Raw genomic sequence first — 14,456 nt, 5'->3', positions numbered from 1 at the left:
AAAAGGTAACAAGTAATGTGCAAAAACAACATCAGAAGTGCAAAAACATGCATCAACAGAATGAAAGGATAGAAATTATGGGGAGTGAGCTTTTTGACATGTAAGGTAGAGGTAAATTTCAATGTGTGAGGTTTTGGTAAGAAAGAAGGAACTGTGAGGTTCAGATCATAGGTGAGAGGTGAGGTGAGAGTGAGAGAGGCTGGGAGTTTAATAGTTTGATAGTGCAGGGGTAAAAACTGTCTCTGAGTCTGGTAGTCCGGGCCCGAATGCTCCGGTACCATTTTCCAGATGGTAGAGGGTCATACAGTCTGTAGCTGGGGTGTGTGGGGTCTTTGATGATGCTTAGAGCTTTCCTCAAGCACCATCTGTCATAAATGTCCTGTGTAGATGGGAGGGCAACCCCAGTGATGGACTGGGCAGTTTTCACCACCCGCTGTAGGGCATTGCGGTCAGCAGCACTGCAGTTGCCATACCACACTGTGATGCAGCCTGTCAGTGTGCTTTCTGTAGTGCATCTGTAAAAGTTAGTGAGGATCTGGGGACATATCTTAGCCTTCTTCAACCATCTTAGGAAGTACAGGCGCTGTTGCGCTTTCTTGATCAGACAGTTGACATTGAGAGACCATGTGAGGTCCTCAGTGATATGGACGCCAAAGAATTTAAAGTTACTGACCCTTTCCACTTTATTCTCATTGATGTGGATAGGGGCATGTCCGTTTTGCAGTTTCCTGAAATCAACGATCAGCTCCTTGGTTTTGCTGACGTTGAGGGTGAGGTTGTTGTCTTCACACCACGTTGTAAGGAGATTGATCTCCTCCCTGTAGGCCCTCTCATCATTGTCTGTGATCAGACCTACAACTGTAGCGTCATCGGCAAACTTGATGATGGGGTTGCTCTTGTGTGTGGCCTTACAGTCGTGGATGTAGAGGGAGTAGAGTAATGGACTAAGCACACACCCCTGGGGGACCCCAGTGTTCAGAGTTAGTGTGCCAGAGTTGTGGTTTCCAAGCCTGACAGCCTGAGGTCTGCCTGTCAGAAAGTCCAAAATCCAGTTGCAGAGGGTGGTGTTGAGACCCAGTGCACTGAGTTTCATGACTAGTTTCTCTGGAATGATAGTGTTAAAAGCTCAGCTGAAGTCGATAAATAGTAGTCTTGCATATGTGTTCTTTTTATCCAGATGAGATAGGGCAGTGTGTATGGCAATGGAGATTGCATCATCTGTGGATCTGTTGGGCCGGTAGGCAAATTGGTACAGGTCCAGTGTGTTTGGGATGGTGTCCTTAATGTGCTTCATGACCAGCCTCTCGAAGCACTTCATGATGACAGGTGTTAGTGCCAGCGGTCGGTAGTCATTAAGACATGTCAGTGTGGTTTTCTTCGATATTGGGATGATGGTGGTTGTCTTGAAGCAGGTTGGGACTACGGCTTGGGCCAGAGACATGTTGAAAACGTCTGTGAATACACACTTGATTGGCGCAGGCTCTGAGGACGCAACTGGGTATGCCGTCAGGTCCTTCAGCCTTGCGTGTGTTCACTTTTTGCAGAGATCTCCTCACCTCATCTGCAGACAGTGAGAGCAGCTGGTCAGCTGCGGAGGGTGCAGCTCTGATGGCTGGTTCTGTGTTGCTGGCTTCAAACCGAGCATAGAAGGTGTTGAGCTTGTTAGGCAGGGAGGCATCATGGGCAGGTGCACAGATGTGCTTCCTCTTGTAGTCTGTGAGGGCCTGTATACCTTGCCACATGCGCCTTGGGTCATTAGTGGTGAAGTGTTCCTCAAATCCCTGTTTGAGTGTGTTTTTTGCATGTTTAATACCATTGTTTAGATTGATCCTGGTGACCTGATTTATTGCCCGATTTGAATGCTGCATCCCTTGCTTTGATTAGGATGCGAACCTCACTGTTCATCCATGGTTTCTGGTTAGGAAAAGTTCTTATTTCTTTTGTGAGTGTGACATCGTCAGCACATTTCCTGATGTAGCTAGTAACTGACGATGCATATTCCTGTATGTCGGTGTATGTGTATGATCCCTGTGTGGCAGCCTCTTTAAACCTCAAGGCGGAAGGAAGATTTACAATGAGTAGCAGCTTTGGTCGTTGCTGTGGCGGACCTCTGGTAAGGTAATGAAGGCCAATCAGGAATGACAGCAGAGTCGAGCGACATAAATTAGACACGAGTTGGTTTCTGTGGAGCTTATGCAAGGTGTGTATGAGTATAAGGCTCTGGGCCTGAGAGTCATCGAGCCATAGGCTCATAGAAACAGTAAGGCATACTGTACCTCGTGTCCTACTGCAGTGTAAGTTGGCAGAGTCCATGTGAATAGAGCAACAAATGTGAAGGGCAAGTCGGGCATTATGGACATGCATGTTTCATGCCGTAGAATGAGATAGGAACATTAGCACAAAGCACATGGCAGAGAGGAATCCTATACACCCTAACACAGCCCAGAATGCACCTGCAGATCCCAGGTCACACTCCAGAATGATTTTGTCTTCATAATATTTCATACTTTGATATGGAAAGAGAGGGGAAAGAATCAGTCATACAGTGCATAGAAATGTAAAAGAATGAAACTCCAGAGAGCAGGGATGCAGTAGAGGGGCCCTCACCCTGGTAATACAAATTATTGGGTGGGAGATTGGGTGGGGTCTGTCTAGCAAAAGTGAGTTGTTTAAGCAAAAACATTAAACTGCTTCCGTGTGGGTCCAAACCATTTCATAATGTTATTGCCTGGCAGTGTAGCCCTAAAGGCCATTAACACCACTATTGTTTTCCCCAGAACACAAGAGATGCACAGGACAAATGTGATCCCAAATGCTGTGTGGCGCAACATACAGGACCAGTCAGAGGGCTGGCCAATGAAAGTAAGAGAACAGAGGAAACACAGAGTCAATGAAAAGAGCAGAAGGAAACTCAGTTCAGAGTTATTGGCTTTAACATTTCATGAAAATGAAGGCATTGCGTAGGGTTAAAGAAGCACCAGAAAATGAAAAAAACATGGATAGTATTCCCATGATTTCTCCAAAGGACAAGAATTCTATTGTTTTTAATTTGCATTTATCTCATTTCTCATTTGACCAGTATTCCAGAGGATACTGGATACAATCATAAGCATCTGTAAGAAAATCACAAACATTGTTTAGTAAAGTGCAGAGTATTAAAAATATAATTGTTCTTCTTCTAAATTATTTTTTAAGTGTGATTTGAATTACTAAATTACATTCTAATAATGGATATATTAATGTGATTATAACTTTGATTATTTTTCTTTTATATAATTTAATATTAATGAAGAAAAGAGGCAAGAAGCATGTACAGTAACTGTGTTCTGAAGTCATGCTGCTCACATGTAGTGTTGCTGATCTCTCCGTCAGCACATTGTAAACAGTCATAGCAACACACAGGCCTTCCTCTCTGAGTTGCCTTTTGAGTGCCTGGAGGACAGCTCTCAAAGTCAAGAGCAATATTTCAATTGAATTAATAGAGATTTGTTAACAAGTTTGCTTGTTTACAATTTGATAGGGCTGCATGACCTTAGCGGAAGTTTAGCTGCCTTGTTCTGAATCACAGAATATGGCGCTGCGCATACCTGGAAATGTAGTTTATTTTGTGATGTAAATTAAAGTTGTACTTTACACATTACTGTGTGCATTTTATTTTCATTGTAGTTTAAAATGCACTCATCAATGGCAATTCTTTCTAACATAAAAATATGAATAGCGGTGCGGCCCCATTTTTGATCAAATTCAATTGACCCGAGTGTTGAATTTCTCTGGTGTGTCTGTACAGTTCATGTCTGAAAATCTCATCCCATCACTTTCAAATGATAATCATTGCAATCCTTAAATGATCATTACAAAACTCATTTTAAATCATGTGTTTAGGGACAATTCATCATTAGGAAAGCATATTCCATCATAGATCTTTGTGGAAAAACAATAGCTGGAATATGGGAACATCCTCAACAAGGAACTGCAAATAAAACAACAATCAATTATTCTGCAGTGCGATACTGTAGAGGAAAGATCAAAAAAAGCAGATTGCTGGATACTGAAAGGCATTATTATCACCTTAACACCTTTTCTTTATGATGCAATGATTACTGCCACTCTGTGAGGCCAATGTTAATTTCACATTGGCAAAGGTATGTACTGTATGATTCTGCTTCATCCACCCACCCACACTCAATTGCGTCTTGAGGAATTGGTTCTCACACTCAATCCATTTTCATTTAATAACCTTTTTTATCAGCAGGTTAGAGGAGTCGCCATGGGGACCAGGATGGGAGCTAGCTACTGTATGCCAATATTTTTGTTGGCTGGGTAGAAGAATGCTTCTTTGCTTTTAATACTGGCTTTGTCCCTGACCTCTACAAGCGATACATCGATGACTGCGTCGGTGCTGCTACATGCTTTAATGACCAGCTAGAACACTTCCTGCATCAATTCACCAACTCTCATCCATCCCTCAAATATACAGTTAACATATATTCCACCACTCTTCCGTTTCTAGATATAAATTTACAGTATATATTTACCATCCACGACTCTCCTCCTCGGTCTACTACAAACCCACAGATTCACACAGCTATCTCCTGTACGCCTCTTTTCACCCTATTCACACCAAAAACTCTCTGCCCTTTTCACGGTTCCTCAGGCTATGTCGACTGTACAGTGTAAACATGGATTTGCAGAAATAAGCAATCAAAATGTATTCTTTTTTCATCAACAGAGTATACCCCACCCATGTTATCGATGCCAAAAACAGCCCTCGGATCATCAACTTGACCAGAAACTCCCAGTCTCACAACCGCATTCCTTTGGTGCTTCTCTACCACTCTAACAAACTTTCTATCCCCAGGACCGTTATTAACAACTTCTCCATTTTACAGGGCGATCCCTCCATTGGTACCACCCAATCATCTCTTACTGCCAACCACCCAATCTACGTAAACTTCTGGTTCACAGCTCCCTTGACTGCAGTCGGCAATCATCCCCACCAGGCACCTTCCCCTGCAACAGAACTCGCCGAATCACCTGCAAATACATATCTAACAACACGCTCATTCAGGGCCCCTCAGGTCACATCCAGATCACCCAGATGACATCCTGTGCCTCCATCAATCTTATTTTCTGTATCTCCTGCAAAAAAATCCCAGCTATCTACATTTGGGAGACCAGAAGGAGACTAGGAAATCGCTTCAGAGAACATGTTAGTGCTTTGAAGATTAAAGATTTCTCTAAGCCCGTAGTTTCTCATTTCACCTCAGACGGCCATGATCACACTGATCTCTCTGCCTGTGTTCTCAAAGAAGGGTTTCTCAACTCCCATAGCAGAAAGACAACAGAAACTAAACTCATCCTGAAACTAGGTTCACATCTTCCCCGTTCTCTCGATGACAGACTTATTTTAATGTAGTCTTCTCTATTCTCATGCAGGTTTTGACTTCACACCCTTCTTCACCCCTCTCTACTTTGCAATTCCTGAGTGGCCTCCCTGCCTCTCCTGCCTCCTCCCCTCTCCAAGCTTGTGTTCTTCTGTGCTATTTAATCTTTGCTGTCTGCCCTGTCTTTCTCACACCTGAAGAAGGTTTCACAGCCAAAATGTTGTGTTTTCTCTCTTCTCTTTTCAGCATGGAATAAACCTGTTACCTGGTATGTACTGTATATTATAAGAGTACAAGCAACATTCACCTGATCTCTGCAAAAGACAGTAATTATAGTATTATAACACACATCCATTTTTTATTTTCTCATTTTAATAAGTGTTACCAAACTGAAGAGATCTGGCCATTTGGAATCAGCTGACCAGCCTTGTTTTTGAAGTGTTGGTTGTTTCCTTTACCATACTGCCAGCATGTCTTTCCTCACACATGCTGACCATGCAAAACCCTCTTAAAAATTACATTTTAAACTCAGGTTGATTTAAAATTACAGTTCTTTATTATTTTCATTTTACATTTCTCAATCTGTAAAGTACAATATCTGCAGAAAACATAATTACCATATATCATACGATGGTTTTTAATATCTACTGATGGAATAAAGAAATGCAACACCTCCTCCTCCACACTCTGGCCCTCCTGTCTGTGTGGAACAGGCTGAAGAGTGACTCATCTGCGAAAAGGAACCTGATGCCACTGCCGACGAGTCCATCGCAGCCTCTCTCTGGCCCAAGCCAGTCGGGTGTGATGTCTAGGAGGTGTGAGCAGAGGGCCTCTGACAGGTCGCCTTGCTCTAAGGCCAGCAGCATGGAGTCCTGTCACTTGGACAGTCATCTGTCCTGACGGTCTGCTGAAACCTTCTCTGCAGTCGGGACACAGTGGAGTGGCTTACTCCATAGTGTCTGGCAATGCTGGCACATGACATGCCTGCCTGCAGTATGCCAATGGCCCTCTCCCTTGCTTCTGGTGACATTCAAGGTATTATGGAATGCAAGTGTGACTTTTTTCTTGCAATGACCTAAGCTTTGAAATAAGGCCTTTTTAAAGGTAACCTGATCGGGCATTGTTACACCTGGACCTTGTCGGGTAAAAGTGCACCTAACAAACTTTTGTGTGATTGGCAGGTTGCAATGCCTCACTGTACAAGCTGTTTTGCTGGTCAGAGGGCTTAAAACAAATAGACAATGTTTTGTAAAAGTACATAAGGTATGACTACAGTATTCAAATTCCAGAAAATGTTGTGTTTCTTTTTTCCATCATTATAATATCAACAAATTAAAACCTAAATATGTAAATAATTGCACAGGGACAGAAAAGATACCCTGATTACATTTTGAAAGTTCTTTTCAAATATTATTAAATAGTTTATCAAATATAATTATTTTAAAGATCCAAACACTGTTTAAAACATTAAAATCAAATAAGAACAACGACAGTAATAAAGTAATCATTGGGGGGGGGGGTTGTTATAGGGTTCATGTTGGTTAATGTAATATACACTGTCTTGCAAAAGTATTCAGAACCTCCCTATGATTCATACAGTACACATGTGTTTTACCTTAATATTGTATTCAAAACCTGAATGCTACAACTGCAGTAAATGTCAGCAAATACTAAGGAGAGAAAGAAATGAAATATGTTTCATATTATAAAAAAGATTGTAAAAGTATTCAGACCTGTGAACCTAGTATTCAGTGGAAGCACCTTTGGCATCAGTTTTTTTACTGTTCTTGCGCAATTTTGCTGATAGGGAAATAAAAAACAACAACAAAAGTTTCAGATTTACTGAAGCTCTCAAGTTGCTGAGGGATTGTTTATGGACAGCAGTCTTTCCACAAATTCACCATAGGATTCAAGTCAAGATTTTGACTGGGCCATTCAGGGATATTCCCTTTCTTATTCTAAATCCACTGCAGTGTAGCTTTAGGTCATTATCCTGCTGAAAAAATATTTCTTTACCTACTTTAAGCCAGGCTGAAACAGGTTTTCCTCTTTTTCATTTTTAATGTACGTTGTCTATTCTTTTTTACTTTTAATGTGTGGAGAAAGCTGTGTGTATAACAGACATCAATTGTTACTTTAATGTGTCATGACACCAGACTAATGTCACGAACAGTTCTTTTCAGACCCTATGCGGACGACACAATCCGGGGTGGAGTGAGGAAACACTAGGATAAATTAATGCAGGAATCGGGAATGAATATGGGGGGGCGTGTCCAGAGTGCCCAGGTGTCCAGGGGAGTGAGTCTGGTGCAAACAATCCAGGAAGAAGTCCAAACGGGGAATCCATAAACGAGCATGAGTCCATGCCAAGGTGATCCATCCAAAACAGGAGATTAAAAACAGGAACCGGGTCAAGACTGGCAGGGGGAACAGGAAGAGGAAGAGGAAGAGGAAGAGGAAGAGGAAGAGGAAGATAAAGTTAAAAGCCAGATACATCAGGACCCAGGCTCGCATGATACGGGAATCAATGTAGAGCCCCGAATATCGTCTGCCTCTGGCTTTTAAGGGGGAACTCAAAAGGGGGCTGGAATAAGGAACAGGTGCGGGGAATGAGGCAGAACTAGAAAGGGCTGGAGCGCCCTTAAGAGGAGAGGTTTGCGATCGTGACAACTAAAAAGCAATAACATGTAAAAAGTGTACAGGGGTCTGGATACTTTAGCAAAACACAGCTTATGGGAATTCCTTGGCATGAACTTATTTGCAAACACCCTGAATTACAGGTTCAAAGAATATACAGCTACAAACAAAAATACAATATGGTTTCATATCATGATTGCAGATATCCTCAAAACATAATTGCAGTGTTCTAAAACTTGCTCTTCTAACAGAGTGGGGGGTCATTTGGAGGCTGAAAGAGTGGCCAGTGTGTAGAGTTCCTGTAAAGATCACAGCAGGCAAACAGTTACTCCCTGGAGTGGGGACAATGAGCATCTGGTACTGATGAACAACATCATCATCATCGTCGTTCTTGTTCTTGTTAGCATTTATTGCAAAGGTACAGGTATAGGTAACATTAAACAGAGTTAAATCATAAAGAATAGGCTTGTGTATACTAATGGAAACATATTTTTTCACCACCATATTTTCTAAACATAGCAATAAGAATCCTTGACTCAAATTCTTGATTTCTTTAAAACATTATTTTTTTATTATAAACTACAAAATATAATTAAAGACATATACTACACATGGCTTTCTTACAGAGATTATGATGGCATTTTACCCATCAGATGTTTCTTTGTATTTAATTCAGGCTTTAGTAAAAGTATATAACATTTTGGGGCAAATATACAGAAGAATAAACCAAAACTCGATGCCAAAATTGCAAATATTTCTACAGCTACTGTGAATTTCCCAGGAGAGCTGATATAAGCTGGGATAAAGGTGATCCAGACAGCACAGAATATGAGCATGCTGAATGTAATGAATTTGGCTTCATTGAAGTTATCAGGCAGCTTCCGAGCCAAAAAAGCGAGCACAAAGCACAAGGCAGAGAGGAATCCTATGTACCCTAACACAGCCCAGAATGCACCTGCAGATCCCAAGTCACACTCCAGAATTATTTTTTCTCTGTAGTATTTCATGTTCTTTTTAGGAAAAGGAGGTGATATTGCCAACCAAAGCACACAAATCAAGACCTGTACAAGTGTGAAAGCAAGAACACTTAATCGTTGCTGTGTGGGCCCAAACCATTTCATGATGTTATTGCCTGGCAGTGTAGCCCTAAAGGCCATTAACACCACTATTGTTTTCCCCAGAACACAAGAGATGCACAGGACAAATGTGATCCCAAATGCTGTGTGGCGCAACATACAGGACCAGTCAGAGGGCTGGCCAATGAAAGTAAGTGAACAGAGGAAACACAGAGTCAATGAAAAGAGCAGAAGGAAACTCAGTTCGGAGTTATTAGCTTTAACGATGGGAGTTTCCTTATATTTAAAGAAGATCAGTGCTATCCCTATAGTTACACCAACTCCAGACACAGAAAATATCAAGAGCACAATTCCCATGATTTCTCCAAAGGACAAAAATTCAATTATTTTAAGTACACATGCATCTCTTTTCTCATTTGACCAATAATCCAAAGAACACTGGATACAACCATTAGCATCTGCAAAGAAACCCACAAGTTTTGTTTAGTGTACAATACATAATAAAAAGAAGCATATAAAAATGTATCTGCTATACTAATTAATTATAAATAATAATCACATTAATAAAGGAAATATATATACTGTATATTATGTGACTAATTTGTTGATTTGACTTCTTAAAACCACAATAACTTATTAAACTAAGGCATGTTAATACGCTGTCCTACTATTTACCTGTGGTGTTGCTGATCTTATATTCTATTAATAACTGGTTCAATGACACCACCAACTATGTGATAATTAGTCCTGGATTTAGTGTCTCCCATTTACCTGTGGTGTTGCTGATCTCTCCTTCAGCACATCGTATGCAGTCATAGCAACACACAGGCCTTCCTCTCTGAACTGCCTTTCGAGTGCCTGGGGGACAGCTCTCACTGCACACTGACTCAGGCTTCTGCACAGCAAGGGTCAGACAAAATTGACTTCAAAACTATTATTATAGTACTGTATATGAAAATATAAAATGTTTTGTGAGGCAGTGAAGTATTCCAGAGAAAATCTTTCTCAGGTAAAGAAGTTCATATTTAAAATATTTGTAGTATAATAACTATTTCAAGGAAGAAAGAAAAATAGATATTTTTAAGAACAGAGCTCAAGCAAATCTACAGTAATTAAGATCATTAAGCAAATAGAATTGTGTACTTTTTTCACTTCAAAAGATTTGTTTTGCCTTTTCTTTAAGGACAAATCAACAAGAAAAGGGAATCATTGTGCGATAAAACAACAAAAATAACTTTGTTATATATTTTCACATGCCTACCTCATATTGACCGCCTGCCCAAGAAATGTTAACTTGATTCATGACAAACTGATGACCTGCTGGCAGTGAAGCATCATAGTAACCAACAGTCACAAACTGGATGGTGCTCTCATTAACAAGCTGCCAGTTCACTAATTCATATCTCGCAACTGGATCTCCATTGTCATCGAATGAGACCTGTTCTCCTGTTTTGGTTATGAAATTGACTTTTTTGAGATGCTGAAGAACCTGTGCAAAAAAACATCATGTTGCTATCATTACAAACATTAAAGCTAGACTTGAAGTTGAAGTGGTTAATGGTACAGTAATAAATAATAATAACAAAAAACTTTTGTTATATAGAACGTTTAAAGATGGCTTCTCAAAGCACTTTACAGAACGAAGTAGAACATAAGTATACTGTATAAGTAGAACATGAATTACTACTTTACCTGTCTTGGTTCAGTATTACTCATTTTTGCACAAGTGTAATTGGAAGAAGGACCTTGTGGTTTGCAGTCAAGCAGGCTATGTAGAGCATTTGCAACAGCATACACTGATTTATACAAATTATTGAAAAATCTCATCTCCGACAAAACCGCATATCCACTTTTTTCTCTTAAATTTTCAGTCCCTGTACAAGTTGTCCTACCAGCTGAATTTTCTTCATTTGTCAGGGAACAATTAAATGCAGTTTCCCAAAACTCATTGATCACCGCATTGCCTGGATGTTGTGATGGATGAATATTTGTTAAAAACTCTCTCAGTCCATCTACTTTGGTTTTAAGAATAGCAAACCCTATAGCTCCTCTCACAATTCTATAACCCTCTGTAGTCGCAACATTACTGGCGGTAATCCAGGCTTCACTGCCAATCCATTGGTGACCAGTTACATTCTGAAGTGATAATTCTCTCAATAAAACAATAATCTCTGCTCGGGCAAGGAAAGCTATAATGGCCTTTGCTGTGCTCTTTTTTATTACATTTATGGTTTTAAGAATGTCCTTCCTCGGATAGTTTTCATGAATGGTTTCTGAATATTCAATACAGATGCCCTCTTTCTGGGCAGCTTGTATAAAGGTAGTCATTCCACTGTGGCCATAATCATTGTCACTTCTAACGGCTCCAACCCAGGTCCATCCAAAGTGCTTCACAAGCTGAGCCAGGGCTCTGCTCTGATAATAGTCACTGGGGATGGTTCTGAAGAATGAAGGGAATCGTCTTCTATTGCTCAGACATGCACAGGTTGCAAAGTGACTGATCTGTAAAGAAGAGACAATATCTAAACATTTTAGGATTTAAAATAACTCACTGTATTCAGTTTTGTTAGAACAACTATGCTCTGAATGCAGTTCATTACGTGGCGGAGCTAGTTTGGGCACGGTGACGTCATCGCCATCCCTGCGCGTAGCAGGGACCTCAGCCGCTCAGCCGCGCTGGTTCCCTGTTGCGTTACGCCGGAGACCCAGGGTCGCGCCCCATTTGTTGCGGGACGAACCGGCAGGGTGGAGCGGAGAGGGCACGAGCCCGTGTGGAACCGCCACGGTCACAATGACACATTGTGAGAAACATTCCCTGTGGTTATGGCAAAACATTTAAAATATTGATTTTCATCAGGGCAAATAATATAAAAATTGTAAGTATTAGAATTAAGAATTTCTCACCACAGGAATTTGAAAAGGTCCAACTGCTGATGAGATTGCAATTGTGGGTGATGATGCAGATTCTCCTATTATAGCTTGGACTGCAGCTGGTCTGGAGCAGGAGCTGTCAGAGAGAGTTTCCTCATTTCCATTCATCAGAGCCATGGCTGCTCTTATGGCCAAAGGTATGGAGCCATATGTGTCATAAATCTTAAATCCCAAAGTCACTCCAGGAAGAAGATCAGTCCTGTTGTTTATTTCTTCAATGGTAAAGATCATCGTCAATGCCGACTGAAATTCTGCAGAGTAAAAGCTAGGAGGAATGCACAAAAATAATAATTCTGTTTTAGTTATTCTAAGTTTAATTTCTGGCTAGTTTTGAATGTTTAAGTTTAGCATCTATAAATTGCATTGTTTGTAACATAAGTTCACACATAAAAGCTGATTTGAATTACAACACAAGAATGTATAAAATATACATACCTGTAGAATTTATAACATAGTTACTTAGAAACAACTAACCTTTTCCCTTCTGGGGGCCCTGGTTTGGTTCTAAAGGAGTATATTTTTTCTTCATTATTGCTGTGGATTTGGAACATCCCGCCGATCAGGATATCTCCGTCTCTAGATAAGTCTGGAAAAGCTGCTCTTCCCTGAATCCTGCAAACAGGCTGTTCTGCCAATATCAAAACAGAAACAACCATCATCAACACTGCTGTCTGCAAAAACATCCTGGACTGCATGAGGAAGTCTCGTTCTGATCGGAAACAACCTGACACATGAGGTTGTTTATAGGGTGCACAGGAGGACTCAGGGGAGGAAGAGTGAGAGTGAAGTTCATACACTGTTAAATAGAAATTCTCAAAGGTTTGAACATTTTAGATTTGCCCCAGGATACCTAGAACAAAATTCATTTTTTATATACAGTAAGTAATCTTCCTTTAATCTCTCTACTTATTGTTTCTAAATCTTATCACTATCTCACTGTTTTACTGTTAAATATTTATATGAGTGCAAACTGAACTGGTTAAATGTATCAGCTAAATAAATTAATATGGTAATAATACATTAATAATACTTGTTTTTGAACTGTATAGTCTCCCCTTGTAAACGGAGTACTACCTAACTGTTTATTTTCATTTTGGAAATCACATTTTCACACCATCACTTTTTCTAAGTTTTGTGAGAACTAGTGAGCTAAATCTGAGTTAGTGTGTGCACCAGAGGGCAGGTGTGCTAGTGGGGTCCTCCATCTAGCCAAACGAGGTATCAGGTGGAGAAAAGGGTCAATCTGGCTGCTGACCTCTGGTGGTAGGCATGCAGTGCTGACAGTGTCAGGGCACCGCTGACTCGGGCATGTGAGAAGACTCCGGGGTCTGGGCATGGGAACATGTGCCAGAAACTGCACCTGTGAGTGTTAGTGTAAAGACGGTGAGACTGAGCAGGCGAGAGAGCTGCTCCAGAAGCTGTGACTTATGTGAAGTGATGAGTGAATGGAAGTCCTGAGAGCAGGAGTGCAGTAGAGGGGCCCTCACCCTGGCAAGACTGTCACGACTGTAATCCCTCCCCCTTAAGGGCGGTCCAGCTCTTTCACATTGTACTTGACTTTGTGCACCTGCCTCCTATCTAGCTCACCTTCAAAAGCCAGACGCTAAGTCTATTCCAGGCTCAGCATTGGAACACGGACGCCCGGAGGCCCACCTACCACCAAGTCGCCCTATGCCCGCAGCTTGAGGGCATAGCCTCCTATCGGCGTCCTGACCCAGCCGAGTCCGGGACTTGGAGCACCTGGTCCTGTAACCCTTTTTTCTCCCAGACCCTTCACCGGATCCCACTCCGGTTTTTAACTTTGTCTTGCCCCCCTGTTTGTCAATCTGCCCAGTTCCTCGTCTCCTCCCCATGTTTCACTCCCTTCCGAATTCTGCTGTCTGCATAGGGTCCTGAAAAACGCTTTGTAACACAGACAAGGTTTGGGGTGGAAAATTGGGTGGGGTCAGTCTGGGTGCAGGCCTCTGGCAAAAGAGAGTTGTTAAAGCAAAAACATTTAACTGCTGCCGTGTGGGCCCAAACCATTTCGTAATGTTATTGTCTGGCAGTGCTGACCTAAAGGCCATTTACAGCACTATTGCTTTCCCCACAGATCCCAAATGCTGTGTGGCGCAACATACAGGACCTGTCAGAGGGCTGGCCAATGAAAGTGAACAGAGGAAACGCAGTGTCAATTAAAAGAGCAGATGAAACTTAAATCAGAATTACTGGCTTTAAGAATATGAGTGGCCTTCTATTAAAAGAAGATCAAAGCCATGGTTAAACAAGTCCCAACCAAAGAAAATATATGATTTCACAGAACTACAGGAATTAAGATGCTTTAAGTACACATTTGTCACTTCTCCCATGTGCCCATAATTACAAAGAGCACTGGACACATTCATTAGAATCTGTAAACAAGACACAAAAATGGGTAGGATCTTTTTAT

At 41.3% G+C, this 14,456-nt stretch overlaps 1 pseudogene; it reads right to left on the bottom strand.

Annotated features, from left to right (window-relative positions):
• Positions 1–8,562: 8,562 nt before the first annotated feature.
• LOC148677202 (extracellular calcium-sensing receptor-like) lies at positions 8,563–12,322 on the bottom strand (annotated as a pseudogene).
• Positions 12,323–14,456: the final 2,134 nt, after the last annotated feature.

Source organism: Lepisosteus platostomus, chromosome 2 (genome assembly GCF_059453375.1).
Source record: "Lepisosteus platostomus isolate fLepPlt1 chromosome 2, fLepPlt1.hap1, whole genome shotgun sequence".
Taxonomy (NCBI): Eukaryota; Metazoa; Chordata; class Actinopteri; order Semionotiformes; family Lepisosteidae; genus Lepisosteus; species Lepisosteus platostomus.
The sequence above is the reverse complement of the archived record's forward strand: the minus strand, read 5'-3'. Positions and strand labels throughout refer to the sequence as shown.